At 36.5% G+C, this 20,307-nt stretch overlaps 1 protein-coding gene across 1 annotated transcript in view; it reads left to right on the top strand.

Moving 5' to 3' along the window:
• LOC105233532 (irregular chiasm C-roughest protein) overlaps positions 1–20,307 on the top strand; it is an 84,661-nt gene that overhangs the window by 18,658 nt on the left and 45,696 nt on the right. The gene's annotated exons all lie outside the window — the stretch shown is intronic.

Raw genomic sequence — 20,307 nt, 5'->3', positions numbered from 1 at the left:
TATTGTGCCGTCGCCAACGATCTGTTCAACATCATCCGATTGTATCGTTGCATATACAAGAGGAATCTTCGACTTTCCCCATTTCATATAGATGATTTCTAAAATATCCGTGCCGGTTAACATCTGTGTAGTATGATGTGATCTGATTAGCTAGCCATTTTTCCAAAGTTTCGTAGGTGATAACGTCTGTTCTATTTTTTTCTCAAAGTACACATTTCCATTAATTCAAATGCTAATAAGTCGATTGGCGTGCATCCGGTTCTATAAAGATTTGCCAGAGACTGTAGGATTTGCTGATATTATCCTTAGACTAGCTGTACGATAAACTTATTCTAACGCTTGTGTCGATTACTGTCCTCAATTTGTCTGCTCATGACACTGTTCCGTAGATCAAGACATTTGGTATTCTCAACATCAAAAGTTTCCGTTTTTCCTTACTCGTCCTCGACTTTGTGTCACCGTGTCTATTATAGTTGGGATATGCATTTTTGTTAGCAATACCAACATAGATTTATTTTGTGTCAGATTATCAACTGGTCGTTAGTAGTAGCAATTGCTATAAAAATTCATATGTAAAGTAGAATATATGTATAAAGTACATATCGTCACCTAAAATGCAAAATAACGTAACACCACATTTCATAAGTTTACAGACGAAGGAAAAACAATATAATGCAAACTACTTATATTGAAACAAAACTTTAGTTTTGGTTATATATCGGTTATATATTGGTTATATATGGGTTATATACCGGTTATATTTTATATCTGAAAACGGAAGCTGAAAGTTTTATGCTACATATGTGAAATTGATGTAGTGATTAAGTAAGTAGTAAAATCAATATGAATTTTTTTATTGATACATTGTACATATGTGTTTTATCAGAATTAGAATGTTGTTTTTGTAAATACATATACACGTTCCTTCTAATTAAGTTATGCTCCTTTTTATGAAATTTCAAGACTTTTTTGCTTATTCGCCCTACATAATCCTCACTTTCTAATTAATAATTAATTTATAACTGTGCACATTTTAGTGAGCGCTGTCTAATTACCGTTATATTTCAATTTTAAATTAAAATTATAATTTTTTCGTTTCCTCTACATTTAAATTAATACTTATGCGTTTTATTTATAAATAATTTATATGCTTTTATTAAACACCTGACCAAGCGCTGTTGGCATGCAGATTTTCACACATCTATAATTGTCAACATTTTTGTCAAAAAACATGCCTTTAATGCATATGGCGGGCAAATCCATTTAGTTTTTCACATTTCTCCGCAGCGGAATGCCACAAGTAAGGCGCAAGCGCATTTGTAATGTATAATGCAGCTGCCAAACTATAGCAGACATTATTAATTAAAGCAATGAATTAAGTGAAATTAACACTTTTTTTAATTTATAGCCATTGCACATGCGCGCATACAAATGCGAACGTAGCTGTTTGAGTGTGTGTGTGTGTAGTGCTTATAAGCAAACATTCACTTTGCGGTCAATAGCTAATGATCTATGGCTGGAAATATAATTAATAATAATAAATTTACAATAGAAACAAATGTTCTCGCTCCACAAGTGCAGTGAAAAGCATGCGAGTGTGTGTGTGTAAGTACAAATATATTTACTTACAGTTATATATGCATAAATACTGTTATAGAAATGCGCCCAAATGTGTTTGCACATTTTTTCCAAGTCTTTTTAGGCCGTGTCCATATGAAATGGCAAATAGTGGCAGGCGAAATCCGCTCATATCCGCAACGGCTGGTTTAACTTTTGCGCATAAATAGTTTTTCTTTGTTATTTACATGAATTTCGTTTGCTCTACTTTATTTGTTTATTAATTTTTATTTTGCCAATTTCCCATGGCATATAGATAACTTAATTACAAATCATGAATGCATAGCTTTTTGCGCTCTAGCCGCTCTCTTTTAATTCAATGTACTTTTTTCTCAAGTGAAGTGTGGCATTCATACAATATTAATTCATATAATAAAAAAAGCATAATAAAAATAATGGTTTTATTAACATTTGCGTATTGAATTTGCATTTTGTTGGAAAAGGAAAAAATTCATTAAATTTATCCACTTTATGTTTTGTTTACTAATTGGTTTTATTTGCAATATGTGTTTACCATGAAAATAAAATGAGTTTTGCGTTATTTTTATACCATGAACAAGTTATATTAGGGTGTACTAGATATTGTACAGGCATGAGTTTCAAATAGGAATTATTTTCATTATTAATTTATTATTTATTTTATACCATCGATATTTCTATTAAATATTTAATTATAATACAATAATACAAAAAAAAATATAAAAAAAATTAAAAATGTCCAACATTAAAAAAATTGGCACGTGACCAATGATTTTAACCCTCCCAGCAATCTGAAACCAAAAAAAATAAGAAATTATTAATCTTAAATGATTTTGCAATGTCTAATTCCATGAAAAGTTAAAAAAATATTTTAATGAAATGAAGACTGCTTGAAAAGAAAATAATTTTTGTGCCACATTCTTGTTTAAAATTTTTTAAAATAGTAAAAATGCAAATTTGACGATGTGGATAGTTCCAGACATGGATAATTGTATAATTAAGACTCTCTAAAAATTTCAATAAATGAGTCCAATAGAATCTGAGTAGTCACAGGTATCGCTTTGAAGAAGACAGTCTCGAGAAAAAAACGCTTAAAGCTTGGAAACGCGGCCTGCAAAATACCTACTACGAGTATATATATCCGAAAATAATTTAATTTCGAAAAATTCTCTTGTAAAAATATTCTTTAATAATTGTACTTTGAGTTTTTACCTATGTTTGTAACACCCATTAATCGCCCCTAAGGGTGCTAGCAGACTGGATGCGTAAAGCCGAGCCGACCGCATTATCCTATTTACTCTACTCGCGAATTTACACTCGACTCGGATTTGAGCGTTTACTCTTTGAGAAACTTCAAATTTAGTTGGCCATTTCGTGAGATAACTCGTTCACCAAACTTGGTTTTCAATAAATTGATTGAGACATTGGCTGTGTGCCTTATGACGCCTTCCTGTTGGAACCACATTTTGTTCAAGTCCATATCATCCAATTGGGCCAAAAATGTTCTGTAATCATTGAGCGATAGCGATTTATTCACAGTAACGTGTCAGTCTTGATCATCAAGAAAGAAGCGCGGTGATTCAACGTTAATTTTGCTTATTGACGAAGCCATTCAGCCTGAAATGAGCCTTATCGCTCAAGATGATTTTTCGATGAAAATCCGCATCATTTTCAGCCCAGTTCACTAACATACGACGATTCTGATTGTCAAAGCGCCTTCCTCTTCGTCTTCCTCAATTGGTGCGCCAGCGACAGCAATATTCTCGACCCTACGGGCATCTCTTTATCTCACTGGCACGAGAACATTTTATGTTGTATTCAATTTTTTCCACCAGACGGTCAGTTATTGATCTGACAGGACGATTATAACGACCATAAATTGGAGGTGGTGCTCTCAAGGTTGAAGCTATTGACTCCGAATTTCGGTAGTAATCTTCAATCATTTCGATTAGATAGACTTAAAAAAAAATGATTTTAGTTTTGATCTTATACATTATGAAAAACACACTTTTTAATCATAAAGGGTATTAATACTTCGGTGCAACCGCACTTCATGTTTTTTTCTTGTTTAGAATTCTTTTTAATTATATTTCTTGTATGTACAGTTATATGCAAATTTCAGCAAAACTACGTGCACCAGCGCACATATTTGGCTTTGAAAAACTGCCAAATCGACAAATTTACAAATTTACGAACTGTAAATTATTCCAGCAGCTGCAAACTGTTAACCTCAAATTTTAGTTCCAGAAAAATAGTTTAAATTTTTGTATGCATAAATAGCGGTTGCATTGGTGTGTGCATATTCAAAATTTATAGCAATCATAAAAGCAATTTAATTACTTGTTCATTTTATTATTAAATATTTTCTATTTGTATTCATAATATATTCATTATGCGCTGCTTTTGGTGACAACAAACAACCAAAATAAATTTAGTTTTATTGTGTGGAAGGCGTTTTGTTTATACAAATTCACTTTCACCTTTAATGTTTTCATTGCATAACAATCGAAATTGAATTGTTTGTGCTTCGTTGTGTTTGTAATCGAATTAAGGGGCGAATTGCTGAAGTCAAGCGTTCTATTGTGATAAGCGCTTAGCTGGGAAGCTCTGTAAATTCCACTTTGTCCAAATTGTATTGTGTTTTTATTTCATTCGATAAATGTAAATACGAAAATTGTTATTGTTGTTGTTAACGCAATTCAAGTTATTATATATAGTTGTTGGGTGATTTTAATTGCAATTTAATAACAAACACGCACCCTTCTAAGCAAAGGCACTAAACTAAGTCAACAATTTAAAGGATTAAAACTAATGCGGCGGCACTGTGAACTGGCTGGTGTGGCATGTTGAAACTTTACACCTCCAGACTGACTTTCAACACTTCCAGTATAGATGCTATTAACACTGCAACAGTTAGAAAATATCCTTCCTCCAATTTATGGTCGTTATAATAAGAACAACAATTGAGCATCTAGTGGAAAAAATTGAATTCATAGGCACAGTACCAAATGTTCCCGTGCCAGTGAGGTCAAGAAATGCCTGTAGTGTCGAGAATATTGCTACCGCTAGCGCCTCAATTGAGAAAGACGCAAACCAGTATCTCACACGTGGTTCTCAAGCGTTTGGAAACTCTGTGACGTCGTTGTGGGGACTTTTGCGAAAAGATCTTGGCCTACATCCTTACAAGATCCAAATGACGCAAGAACGGAAGCCGCTTGACAACCTGAATCGTTGTATGTTCATGAATTCGTCTGAGCAACAACTTGAAAATTATTCGGATTTTCAACGAAAAATCATCTTTAGCGATGAAGCGCATCTGTGACTGAATGTCTTCGTCTATAACCAAAATATGTGTTATTGGTTAGGCAGCAATCTGCACGTAATCCACGAGTTCCCATTCCATCCCGAAAAAACTACGATTTGATGCGGTTTATGGGCCGGTGGCGTCATTGGGCCGTTCTTCTTTCGTAATAATCAAAACCGACACGAGCTACAGCTCAATGATAACCGAATATTTTTGGCCCTAAGTGAACGATATGGACTTGGACAATATGTGGTTCCAACAGAACGGCGCCACAGGCCACACAGCGAATGTCACAATTGATTTATTGAAAACCAAGTTTGGTAAACGTGTTATCTCACGAAATGGCTCAGCCAATTGGCCGCCTCGGTCGTGCGATTTGACACCGTTAGACAATTTCTTGTTGGGATACGTGAAGTCTATGGTCTATGTCAACAAGCCAGCGACGATTGAGGAACTTCGTACGAATATCAAAGGTGTAATTGCAGCATTATCGGTCGATTTATGCTTGAAAAACGTCGAAAATCGGGTTTAGCGTCTGGACCTCTTGAAGCGTACCCGTGGTGGACATGCAAAATAAAGCGAGTTTCATACATAATGGCATCGAATCACAGGAATTAAAAATTTCATTAAATTTCACTTTTTCTTTTTTATTTAGAAAAACTTTTGCAAACCCGTTATAATAATTTAGAAAACTTTTAAATTTAGTAAAATCTTCCCAAATATTAAATTAAATATTTAAATTACAAAAATCATTTTCCTATCACATATTTTTAATTACTGTCATCTGGCAACCCTGAAAATCAAATAACTTGATTGTTAATACTTCAAAAATCAGTTGTTGTGGAAACATTTATATTTTGAAGATAATAATAATTTTTTTTAATATTCTAATATGGCAGCCCCATACATACATACATACATATTATTTCAAAACATTTTTGCTATTCATATTCTCAACAACTATTGAACTCACAAAATCACTGTAATTGTACAAAAACAGTATCTCAAATCAACATGTGTACAACAAAAACATTGCTTAACAAAATAGGAAAGATTTGCCATAGCAACAACAAAAACAAAAACTACACGTGCAAACGTGCACGCACTCTAACAAACTCTAACAACAAATTCGTAATTCAGCGCGCCAAGCAGCGTGTGTGAGTTATGGTCTTCCCTTTATTGACCTACACGCCACACAAGCCCGAAGCCACCTACCGCCGCCCGCCCCTTTGGATTTTCGCAGATTTAGTTAGGCAACTAACAAGCAGTCAAATAACAAATGAGAAGCACGCAATAAATTTTTGAAGCGAATTTCGTGACCTGACAACAAAAATGAAATGTTGCTGCAAACGAAGGATAAAGCAAAAACCATAAACACAGCAAACGCAAAAACTCACACTGACGCAGGATGGTGGAGGTGGTATTGTTGGTGTTTGGCGCCCCCACCCCCGCGCCGCGGCGGTTGCAAATTTTCCGCATTATTTTGGCTATTTTCGTAAGAATGTTGTGTTTGCACGCGGTAGTGCGTGTCTCGGTTGGGGCTCGAGGGCGAATAAACGCGAACAAGTTTAAAATTATTTTAAATCGCCTAAAAACATGCTACAATAAACAAAAATTACAATTAAACACAAACACGAATGCACGATAATAAAAAGTAAATAGAATGAAAACATAGCCGCCAGCTATTGGCCAGGTTTATGCTGGCGCTTTTCGTTGGCGGCCTTCAAATTTCAAAGTTTACATAAAATTTAAGCGCTGACGGCCTAACGAGGGTACGAAGAACAGCGGAGCAGTGAAGAAATATTGAAGTTGTTTGCCGTCGTTTTGAATTTTAAGTGGCACTTTGGCGCTTTTCCTCATCTTTTATCTGCTGGATCCGCGCTTACAATATTTATGTAGCATATTTTTGCCTTTATTGACGCTTTTGTATTGAATTTTTAGGATGAAATCGAATGTCAAATGCTGCTTTGTTAACTTACGACAAGCGGGCACGCGCGTGCTTCCGCGAAAATATAAACACATATACATGTTAGGGTGGTACTTAAAGGTATGACGAAGAGTTTTATAATTTTATTGAAGTCTCATACATAACCTCAAAGTGGTTATAAGTATTTATAAAAATATTAACACCTTTGAAGTTGACTGAAGAGTGTCTTAAAGTTGACAGAGTTCCGTTAAGCCCAACTTTTTCTATTTTATATCAGCTAACTTCAACTATGAAAGCAACTAGTGGCGCAGTTAAACTAAGAAAAACAAAACACATTCCTTTTTTAAGAACCACCTTAACAAACAAATTTGCCTAGCTATAATTTCATCTCGAAGACAACTTCCGCTTCGCTGACATATTTATTTGCCCTTATTTTACAACACTCACGTGCTCAAATATACAGCAGTGGATTTGTTTATCCCAGTGTCACAGCTGCCCTCGAATATCCTGCCACTACCTTGTTGTTACTGTTGTTGTTGTTATTGCTATTTTTTATTGCCCGCGCCTAGCACGCGCACATTAAATATACTTTAGGCGCGCGACTTGCCAAAAAGTGCCACTGCCAGCGCCATTGACGCGTGCGCTTGTTGCTGTGACCCCGCCTCAGAGGGCGCTGCACTACAGGGCGTATAAGCAACACACAAATTTTGGGTTGAGCGTTGCGCTGTTGAGGTTGTTAAAGATTTGGAGAGCAGTTCGTGACACACTTTGCCTTTCGAAATCACTAATTTTCCCTCCACACCATATAGGAAGAGCCCTATTGCTCGAGGAAAATGACTGCGACCGGTGCATTAATGGGACAACAGAGTGGATGGTCACGGAGTGAAAGTGTTTATAAAAATGACAAGTAAAATCTCTCGTGCACATTTGAAATGGGCAGCTGAAAAGGTTTTCAGAATTCACCAAACATTTTTGTGTCAAAGGTGAGGATTGGAGAGGTTTTGTAAAATAACATATTATTTATGGATATTTTGAGTTATTGCCAGAACAGCTCAGATCACTATGAAACGTAAAATTATATATTATACGCTTTGAATATTGGGCTCCAATAATTGGACATATTGTTTCCTGCATTACGAAAGTGCCCCTGTAGGAATTGCAGTGAGATTTTTAGTCAGAAATACGTACTTCACAGAAAAAAAGTGTAGTTAGTTAAATTTTGAGGACCATTAGATAAAAAATATTATGAAAAAAATTTTACAGGTGACCCTGTGGGAAATGCAGTGAAATTTTTAATAAAAAATTCGGACTATGCAGATGAAAAGTGTGATCAGTTAAATTTTTAAGGGCCATGAAATATTATATTAAAAATGGTACAGGTGACCCTGTAGGGAATGCAGTGAGATTTTTTAAGAAAAAATAAAAACTTTGCAGAAGAGAAAGTATGTTGAGTAAAAGTTTTAAGGACCTTGAGTTAAAAAATATTGTATAAAAAATGGTACATGTGACCCAGTAGGAAATGCAGTGAAATTTTTAATCGAAAATACGGACTATGCAGAAAAAAAAGTGTAGTTAGTCAAATTAGAGTTTTATCAATTTCAAGACAAAATAAAATTTTCTCTTTAATATTTAAAATTAATCAATGCAGTTTAATAGGGTAAGTTTACACTAAATTTCGTCAAAAAAAAAATTCGTTTGTACAAGATAAAAATGAAAATTTAAAAATTTTGAATATTTAAATTTTTAACATAAATTTTGGGGTTATGTGGAAATGGTGTATAGACAAAAGTTGCAGATTCTTTAATTAACTACAACTTTGCCCTATAACATTTTTGTATAGGACTCCCACTTTTGCAGGAAATCGAGCTAAAATATTTTTCACGTTTGAAAATGTGGCTACGTCTTTTCACTTCCTTTTCGCAACCACAGGTAGCCGTAAATTATTTTTTCTTTCATTTTTATAATTTTAAATTTTTCATAAAATTGTTTGCTCTTCATACAAATATGGTACTTCCCCATATTTTAGTCACTCATCGATTACTCAACTCACTGCACCATTGGCACACAAATTTTTCAGTTGCCAATTTTCGAAAATGCAACTGTAATAGAACTATTTATTTGCCAACCGCTTTTACCTTCATAGTCTGCAAAGCTCACTAGCGCTTCAAACAAAATGCCGCCAGCCGTTGCATTCAACAATTGAAAAGAAATTCGTAATTTTTCCAATAAAAAATTCAATTTAGTTTGCTGCAATTTATCGATGTTCGACAGGTGTTAAGTGGCATGCTTTTAGGCGCTGCAGCATATGCATGGCAAGCAGACGGCCAACACACTGGCATCATAATTAACGCATATAAGCTTATATAATTATGTTTGCATGCTTATCCGCTTGTAGCGTGGATCAATGCCACTTCAGGCATTTGTGCACTCACCGTCAACTGTTGCCATTTCACCGTCCGTTCGGCCGCTAAATGCATCACTGCATTATATCTCACACACCTGCATAATTGGCGCGTCCCACAAATTCCAAAGCAACCATGCCAAGTGACGTGGCCATCGATATTTGCGCAGTTGGTTAGTACTTATTTATTTGCGGCAGCGTCACACACATATTTATATATACTTAGGTATGGATGTTTTTTTTTTTTTTTTTTATGGATACGCCAAAGGTGGGTGTAAATCTTCAAAAGATATTGTTGGCCCGTACCAACAATTATGCCCGATTCGCATACAGCGCATACGTGCTAAAGCACCCCCTTGCTCTCAGACCTGTGTTTCCCTGCGGAACTACCTATAGGCTTTCCTTCGCAGGGCAGGTATTGTTTATGTATACAACATCTCTTTTATATATAACTTCTTATTTTATCATACGTTTGCAGCTTCTCGGGACTGCACTCTCGGTCTTATCGTGATTTCCTCTTCACGCAGCCTTTGCATAATATATGCTATTATCCCACATACCATATCCCATGCTAGGTGGGATGTTAGCATAAATTTTACCACATCCCTTGAGCGTATGGGTAAGGACTTTCCTACTTTATCTGAAAGTATTTTCCTTTCCTTTTGGAAACGGACACATTCCACTAGTATGTGATCTGCCGTTTCAATATCATTTTCACAGTGCATGCAGAGTGGAGATTCCACATGCTTATATTTGTACAGATAGCTTCTGAAGCAGCCGTGACCAGATAGAAATTGTGTGAGGTAGTAGTTCACCTCTCCATGATCCCGCGTAACCCATTCTCTAATATTGGGTATCAGAGAATGGGTCCACCTTCCTTTCGATGAGGTATTCCATCTCTCCTGCCATTTTTGGAGGCATTTCTCATTAATTTTTTCCATTTCTTGCTTATATTGGCTAGGTGACATGCTAGCCCTCATGGCTCGAACTGATGAGCAACGCTCTGCTGCTATGTCTATGGGGAGTCTTCCAGATATAACATGTATTGCATCATCCGACACTGTTCTAAATGCACAGCAAGTTCTCAATGACGCCAGTCTGTGGACCGAAGCAACTCCTCTCATATATGAGCTATGTTTAATAGCCGATATCCAGATTGGCGCCGCGTAAAGGATGATGGAGCTACTGACACTTGTCAGCAGCTTCCTGACTAGTTGTCTGGGGCCTCGCATATTGGGCATTATTCTCGCTATTGCCGACACGGACCTCGCCGCTTTGGTGTGTGTGGCTATTAAGTGCTGCTTAAACGAAAGTCTTTGATCTAGGATTACTCCAAGATATTTTAAATGTGGACTTGACTTTATTGTATGGCCATCAATACATATCTCTATTGTTTCCATCTTTTTTCGGCTACTCATCAGAACAACCTCCGTTTTGTGAGCTGCTAGTTGTAAGCCAGCGTTTTCGAGCCATCTTTTAATATTGCTGATACTTTCGTTGCACTTGTTCCTCGCCTCGTCCAGGGTTTTCGCTACTACTACGACCGCAATGTCGTCCGCATAACCTACTACGTTCACCGCATCTGGCATCGCGACTCTCAGAACCCCATTGTACATAACGTTCCAGAGTACAGGGCCGAGAACTGACCCTTGCGGAACACCGCCTGTAACTTTGTATGTTTCAGGTCCACATTCTGTTTCGTACACTAATACTCTGTTGTTTATATTTAGATGCCGATATTCGAAAAATCGATTCGGGCAGTTGGACTAGAGTTACTAATAATTTTCGTATATTTTGCGCCAAAATTATGAAGATTTTGAAATTTTTCGCTCTAACAAAAGTCTAGCTCTCACCAAATCTGTAAGGATTTGTTGCAGATAACTAATCAGTAACCCATAGAGTTATAATATGGCTAAAATTTATTAAAAAGCCCGGTTCGCAATAGTTAGGAATATTTATCAAGAGACTTACTGCAAATACTACTAAGAACATGCTTTACAAGTATAAAATATATATAAAAATTTGAAAATCAAGTCACCGATTTTGGGTGATGGACCTCACAATAAAGTTTCTAGAGAAAACTCTCAGTCAACAAAACTTAATTTAAGTTTCTCAAGCACTTGGACTTCAAGCGACTTATCAAATCAAACCGTAAAATGATAAAATTTCCTGTGGATCTAACAGTATTTAAACTAAACCCATCATAATTGAGTAGGCCGCGATTTTCTAAATGAACATTTAATGAATTTTCACAGCATACTTTTATGCGCTCATCATATTTTTTACGCTCAAATGTATGTATATGTATGTGTGATAGTGTATATATACATATATTTACTAATTTTTACGCTGGCGTACAGCACTCACAAGCCTATTTAGTTAGGCACTACAACACTCAGTTAATGTAGTATAATTTTAGGCAGTTAGCAACAGCCGCACAGCAAGCAAATAACATATTTTACGGTTATTAAGCAATTAGTTAGCGACTGCAGAGCGTGCAGGCAGTTAAAGCGGTGATGAAGGTATCAAGGAGGTGATGGAAAGGAAAACTACGTGAAAAACTTCAAGCTGTTTTGGGGAAAAAATATATAGTGAAAGCTTTGATTGCGCTTCGAAGTATGCTTTGGCTGCTGGAGCCGAATGATAATTTATTTTCACACCAATTTGACACCTGCGAGCCACACACCCATTACTCAGCAATATTTGCCTATAATTTGAGACTTTGCTCACGGCAGCGTAAAATTATCATTTTTGGTTGAAGCAAAATCGTTGATAATTTTTTTTTCGTGGTAGAACTTTTTAATAAGCAATAAATTTCAGCTGCTCAACGAACTGCGACGAAGCATGCCATTCGACGCTGATTAGCGTAACGCCGAAGGGCATCATTAACAAATAATCTACGATTTTAGTGCATGCTTTTAGGCGTGCTAGCGTAGAACTCATAAATTTGTATGTTGTTTTCATGCGAAGCAACTTCTTGAAGTGTGTGTAATATTTCTGCACTTAATATTTAATTAATTTAAGTTTATTAAAGCTTTAAATGCGCATAGCGCCTAATTGTATGCTATATGCGACTGCCAAAGCCCACAAATGCTAGTGGTAATGTCGCTTATAGGCCACAAAGGCATCAAAGATAAATTACGACCAAAAAAATTGTTGCCAAAATATGTAAGCGCACATAAATTAAAGGAAAGAAAACTCATAATAATTACAAAAACAATAAGTAAGCATGAGAATATAGTATATGATATTAAAGAAATGGCGGAGCAGGCGGTGGCAGCACAGGCCAGGGCATATTACTGTAATTTGCGTGTCGCAGCCAATTTGTGGCGTTTCATATTACTGGCCATTCGGCGGCCGAGCGCGTGCAGCAACAAATAAACGCGGCAAGCTGCATAATTTTTTTTTGCTTACTGCAAGGCTTCCGTATATTTTATGCTTTCTTTTTTAGCCACAACACACACATGCACACTAACCATGGTGTTATGAGTAATGGGTGTATTTGTTATTGTTGTTTGTTCGAAAATTACGGCTAAAATGGCATGAAATCTGTTAATTATATGGCCAACATGGGCAGCTGACCTCCACCACTTATTTAATATACACACGTATATATGTATAAATGTGTGTGTTTGTGTTTGTGTGCCCTCTTTTCTTCCCTGCGCTGCGCTCGTTACATTTTCTCTCACCCCCTCCATCATTGTCCAGCGTTCCGCATTGCTGTCGTCGTCCACTTTGCCAATGTCTCCAATGTCGTTTTGCTGTGCATTCCGCTCATTTGGCGTCTGCTGCTGGCAGCTCGTTGCCAACACAGCGCCAAATTGCCACAGCGAAAGACAGCAGCAATCTGTGAAGTAGTAAGCAGCAACGTAAACTCGCACAACCGAGCGCATCATCATCAGCAACATCATGAGTATTATTATCGGCCACCGAGGCGTCGCGGTAGTCGAGGCTGCCAAGGCGAATGGGTGGCATAAAGCAAACGCGACAATGTGTTGACAGCCCTTGAAATGACAGTTGACTGTTGCTGGCGGCTGTTGGCTGCCATTCAGCATGGCGGCTGTTTTCGCTCAAACACCAGCCCGGCGAACGTCGGAAATATATGGCTAATGGAGGCCATGACTTCGGTGCTGCGCGCTTAATTTCTTCACTTTCACACAAATACCAAAGGGCGGCATGTTGTGTAAGTTCACAGGCAATATTTTTTTCGTTTTTGTTGCTGCCTTTCATTTGATACTTTTGCTCAACGTTGCGCCTCTGCAGGGTATATGGCGTTAATTAGCCAAGTTTTCGCTACTCAAAATCCGAAAATGTTTCCATAAATATTATTTTACTCGTTGCGCATATTTATTATATAATGAACCAGCTTACTTCCGCGTTGCAAACAAATAAGAAAGATATCAAACGAAATATGCCACTGTGGCATTCGAAGTTTGTAACGTCAATAAATCAACGCTAATCGGTGTAATCAGTCAGTTGGTGTGATGCCTTAGCTACTTTTGAAAAGTTATTAAAAGTCAAATTTCTGCCATAGAATTGTTAATGGACTAGAGCGCCGCTTGGCTTTTAAGGGGCGTTTGCTTGACGTCATCTGCGCTGGAAATATGGAAATGTGGGAGTTGCAGCACTCTGTGTTGATTTAAGTGGAGTCAGACGGTAATTAAAACTGCAAAGACGGCAAATACGAACTTTAACCTGTTGGTATAAGAACTAACAGTTGAGAAATATGACTATTAGTATAGGTATCAGGTCATGAGATTCGAATCAATCGAAAGATCATTTTTTGGCATATATTTTTTCAAGATTATCTCTTTCAAATGTTGGCCGCAGCTACGTCTCAGATATTCCATCTGTTGAGTCCAAATTTCGATGACTTCTTGGAGCATTTCGACTGATACAAAACATGAAATTATCTGCTCACCGAAGCGTTCCCTCAACAAATGCATTGAGTGATGCGATATGTAGGAAATAGCGCCGTCTCTGGCGAAATATCCTTCCAGAATTGTACGCTGAGTTTGGGACCCACGGCGTAAAACACCCAATGCAAAAACAAAATAGCCGCAGTTCATCTAGAGCCACTTATCGAGTAAAAGCCACAATTTGTTACTTAAAGTGCTTCTTGAACCATATTTTTAGAAGTAAATGAGCACGATTTTATTATATATGTATACTAGAGGACCCGCTTACGTTTTACCGTGGCTGATACATAGATAGTACTACTAATACCATCTATATGATTTCTATTAGTTAGATTATAAGTATTAGTTAGAGAATAATCGCAATTTGGTGAAGCAACAAAAATGAATCAAAAAGCATTTCGTTCGTTAAGATATAATTGGTTTTTGGAGTAAAAATACTATTGAATTTGGGCTGTGCATCAGTGAAATCAATCAAGTCCAATCGATTGTCAGCCTGGTGGACTGCATATTAAGAAACGATTCTCAAGCGTGGAAAGACAAATAAATCGGCTGGCAAGGTTATGGCATCAGTCTTTTGGAATGCCCGTGGTATATTATTCATCAAATGATAAATGAGCCAGTTTTAATTCATTGCATTGTGTATTTGATTGCAGTTCTATTCTACCATTCCCAATATTTAGCAATTTTATTATTTTTCAGGAAGGATCAGTTTGAAATTGTACGCATATACATATGTATTCATCGTTCCCGTTTAAATATTGCATTGCTCTGTGAAATGCTTCGAAAAGATTTCTGTATATCTCAAATTTTTTATCACCACTTCAGTTATGCCGCTATTTTTTTATGCCAGACCTTTTGCAATTTTAAATTGCCTGTCAAGATATCCCCTCCAATAGTTAGCAGGTATGAAAAAAATGTTATAGTTACCCATAGAAGTACTGAATCACCCAATTTATTACTTAAGAATGAACAACTCTGTCCACAATATAAAAACTTGATCCACAGTGTCGCCTTTTACTTTGGCATCGTTTTCTTTAATGCACGTTTACGCCAATTTAAGGTTTGAATATTGGATACTGCGATGGTAGCGCCATCTATTGGTCAAACATTCCAAAATTAACAATTGATTAAAAATGAAAAAATTATTTAAAAAACATTTTCCAGTGGACCAAATTGTAAATCTAAACCATTCTCGAATCTCCTTGAGCATACACACAAAATTTCATCAAAATCGGTCCATCCGTTTAAGAGCAGTTCAAATGCAAACACACAGTCAGAAGATTTATATACATAAAGATATCTTGTAGAACCGTAAACTTATGCTGAATTTCGAATCTCGAAGCCTCTTAAATACAACTCACGCACAACATTTTCTAAACCAGCTTTATATAGAGCAATAATATATAAAAGTGCTGTGTAATAAAACCCCTCGCCACTATATGCCAATGTCATTTAATATGGCTTTGTGTGCTCAAGGGAATGGCAATGACAGCGCACGTACACCCATACATACTTACGTGTACATACATGCTGCATATGCAAACAGTTAATAGAATGTTTTGTCACACTAGTCAACTGTCAATGGTCAATACAAGGCAATAACTGAAGGATATAAGCGAGAAATGTGCATGAAGGCAACACAAAGGCAATATCATGCAGCACTGCCACGCTTATACATATACATATGCCGAAGGATATATGCAAGTACATATAACATATATCTAGTTAGGAAAAATCTCCTTAACAAAATAGTTGTAAAATCAATAATCCACTGCTTTTCCCCGTCAATACATGTGCGCCAATGTACAGATAATTATATATTGACATACCAATTAAGGCTGAACAAATATGCAGGCACGTGTAACTGTAAAATTATTATTAAGCGAATATAGTGCCTGCAATATAGCATAAATCATTATTAGATTGGATAGAATGACAACAAAATTTGTAGAAGATTACATAACACGAACGCCTACAGCAAGCAATTTTGGGCGCTTGTTGATAATAAGCGCTTTTCGGTGGGCCTTTCAGCTTGCTGTTAGCTGCATGAGACTGTATGTATGTATGGTGTACATGTACTGTGAGAAAATTATAATTATTTTTGCAACAAATTCTGTAAATTTGTTAAACTAATCGATTTCCATTGAACGTAAATTGCGCTTTCACGCCCTTAATTTGGCAGATGAACTGTATACACGCACCTACATACAAACAGGTCATTATAAATAATTTAATCTGCTTATATACATATGTATATAATATATTTGCATATGTATTATGGTGGGCCAGAAAAAAATGTGATTAAATTAATTAAAATTTACATTTTTTTCGGTACATACAAAATTTTAATTAACAAAAATATTTTTTTTTATTTTAAATTAATTTTTTTTCTCTAAAATTTACATTTTTTTCTTTAATTAAAAATTAAAAAAAAATAATTTAATTTGAAAAATTAATTTAAATAATTAAAATTTAATTACATTAAATTTTTTTTTTATTAAATTAAATTAATTTTTTTTCTGACCCACCCTATAATGTATAATATACATATCTACATACAAAATTTTAATTAATTAATTTTTTTAATTTTTAATTGAACCAAAAAGGAAACAAATTTTATTTAATTAAATAAAATTAATTAATTAATTTAATTAATAATAATATTAATTAATTTGATTAATTTTTTCTTAATTTTTAATTAAATTTTTTTCTTTAAAACTGTTTTTCTTTAATTAAAAATTTAAAAATTGAATTTAATTAAACTTTTTTCTTTTTTTAAATTAAATTACATTAAAATTTCTTTCTGGTCCACCCTAATATATGAATACATACCACATATCCATATATCTACATATATACAAACGTATGACTCTGCGTTGTTGCTGTTATTAATGCAAGATACAGCCGATTTCACACAATTTCACTTATATTTAAACAGTTTAAAGCTGAGTGTGTGTATGTGTACTCCCATTGCCTACGTGATGCGCTTAATACACCCACTTAATTAAAAGATAAATATGTTAGCGCAAATGCATGTATGTATGTTTTCATACATATCGACCAGAGCATAAGCTTTAAGCTCCATTCAGCCTGCAACAACAAGTCAAAACAAGTACAATGCCAAGCAACAATAACAAATAATACACTTTTGTTAGCGTTATCGCATTTGCTACATCAGATTGCATGTTGCACGTTGCTTTTTGCCACCGATTTATCTTCATCAAAGGTATTCTTGCGTCCTTCAGTCATAAGCTTAGTGTATAAACACAAAAGTAACTGATATTTCAACAGCTTTTCAATTATTAATGAAGCTCGTACAAACACTCAGACATAATCACGTGTGTGTGTATGTACTTACGTGCATAAAAGCATGTTAATGTAAGTAACGTTAGAAATACTCTATAGTAGTACGGCCTTCAATAAACTGCCTTCAGATGACATTCACAATAACTTTTGCGCCTCGCACCCCCCCTTTAAGTACAAATTCAATACAGTTAACTTTTGGCTCAAGCACGTTTTCTCTGCAATACTAACGATACAGCTAAGCATGACTGAGCATTTCGCAGCGCCACCCACAATTACCAGGTGGGCAATAAGTTGCCGTCGAGCAGAAAGAGAGTAGAGAAACATAAAGCTAAAGCGAGGCAAAAAGTGAGAATTCTTGATATTTCACACACTCAGGCCGAGCTATGAGCTGTTGAGTGGAACTGCAACGAATATTACGGTAAACGTTCAAACAAGCGAAAAAATCGCAGTAAAAACGGCGAATTTAAGTACAGAAGAAAAGAAAAGTGACCACTCATAAACGAACCCAACCTCAAAGTAAGCAGGAAACCGCAATATCCGTGAAAATGCAGTAACGCATCTAAGAGTTACCAGCTATCTATCGTTTCCTTCGTGGCACTCGAAAAATTCGCAAACCGCGAAATGCGGCGCTTTAGCCAATGACCTCAATCCTGCTGCGTCAAACACGCGCTGCAATCAAGGCATACCACGCACAAATATAGCAGCTTGTGCTTCTTTTCAGCTACTTTTTTGCTTTTTTACTGTAACGATATCTGGATCTTAGCTTTGACCACTCGTTTTTCCATGAAATTGGCAAAATTCACAGGATTCTGCTTTCAGTATATCGTTCTTTGCTGACCACGGACTTTTATGCTTAAAGCTGAAGTCACACGGCTGCATATTGATGCAAATACTGTGCCATTTAATCTCTGAAAGCTAACCTGGCTTTAAATAGAGCATATAGTTATGTTTCGAAATATATCACACATGTCGACTTGAACTCACAACAAACGCGAGTCATTTGTGGCAAAGTCGAAAATGATGAGACATAGTAACGTTTTGTTGAATATAGTCGGACGAAAGTATGTCCCACGATTGGGATTAAAGGTGTGCTCTGCACAATCCACAAAATAGGGAGACCCCACAATCTGCATCAACTACCGGGGAATAAGCCGCCTCAACATCGCATATAAGGTTCTATAAAGCACTGTGTGAAAAGTTAAAGCCCACCGTCAACAAGCTGATTGGACTTTATCAGCGTCAGTCAACAACTGACCAGATATTAACCATGCGCTAAGTCTTGGAAAAGTCCCGAGACAGTCAATCAGCATCCCGTTCCTGCTATATGGTGAAGAGGCATGACCAATGCCAACATCTGATGAGTCGGCGTTACGAGTTTTCGAGAGAAAGATTCTGCGGAAGATTTTTGGTTCTTTGCGCATTGGCAAACTGTAGTCGATGGAACGATGAGCTGTACGAGATATCTAGCTCTTAGAATATTCGGCGCAGTACCCATCGGGGAAAGCAGAGGAAGACCTCCACTCCGTTGGATAGACCAGGTGAAGAAAGACCTGGCTACATTTGGAATATCAAATTGGCGTCAAACAGCGGAAAGGAAAAACAACTGGGGCGCCGTTGTAAACTCAGGAATAACCGCGTAAAAGGTGTCTACGCCAATAAAGAAGAAGAAGATTTATTCAGGATATTATATTCAATTTTCTAAACAATTGTATGTCTAGCTTCAAATCAGTTTGAAACTTTATATAATATCTCAGTCGCAATCAATTTACTCTCTAGCAGAAAACACCATTGTAACGCAAAGGCTCAAATCCTTAAAAAACACTACAATAGACACTTTGTGTGTGGACTTTCGGCCCTTTTCAAGTTCTTTCTTCCTCCGTATCCACCTTTTTTAAATGCCTACCGCAATTTTTCGCCGAAATCGGTCATCTCAACTGTCAACAGAGTGATTATTTTGCGAAAAGTTTTCCGCTGCACACACCCTTTCGGACCACACCACACACCCACACAATATACTCGTAATGCTTTTCATGCCAAATTTAGGTTAGTTTCCATCCTCATTGCGCTAAATAGCGACGAAATTAGGCACAGAAAAATACAATCACTTTTACTTTGAAAAGAAAATCAAGAAGCGAAAAAATCCCCACAAAGGTGTTTAATACGAGGCAAGGAAGAAGAATGTGCCAACAAATACAACAAATCTGTATAGTTACGCCGAAAATGTTAGGTGCAGCGCCTGTGTCGTGAGTAAGAAAGATGAGCCCACAGTAGCAACAAAATCGACTCAGGTGGTCGTAAATTTGAAATGCAATTAATTTGTTGGCAGTAACGGTAGCTAAGTTTGTTGAACAACAAATAAATGAGATTGTAATGCCGCTCGTTCACTCGTTCGCTTGTTCGCTTGTAATTTTGGATAGCTTTGAAGGCGAGATGGCGTAAAGTATCGGTGCGGCGTTGAGTGAGCGAAACTTTCGAGCTGCGCTTACAACGGTACTTACCGTACTCGCCAAAAAGGTACGACGCTTGGTGGCGCATTACGCGTGTTGAACGACAGGAAAATGAACATTTATTCTGTGCACTTTGGGTCATAACTTAAAATTTGCGCAAATTACTCGCTGCTGCCAAAGCGGGCAGCATGACGCGTTGGTGGGTTAAGTGCAGAAGCTGCACTCGTGGAATTGATAAATGATAACTACGCTAAGTCTATGCCTTTCAGCTATTGTAATTTGGTGTGTGTGTGTGGCATAATTTCAGGTAATCGATAGCTGCGCGCAAGTTCGTCGAAGAAAAGCGCATTGATTTTGTAATTAATACTTGCTTCACTAATTCCCTTCATGAAGATGAATGGACAGTG

The sequence above is a fragment of the Bactrocera dorsalis genome, chromosome 4, assembly GCF_023373825.1.
Source record: "Bactrocera dorsalis isolate Fly_Bdor chromosome 4, ASM2337382v1, whole genome shotgun sequence".
NCBI lineage: Eukaryota > Metazoa > Arthropoda > Insecta > Diptera > Tephritidae > Bactrocera > Bactrocera dorsalis.
The sequence above is the reverse complement of the archived record's forward strand: the minus strand, read 5'-3'. Positions and strand labels throughout refer to the sequence as shown.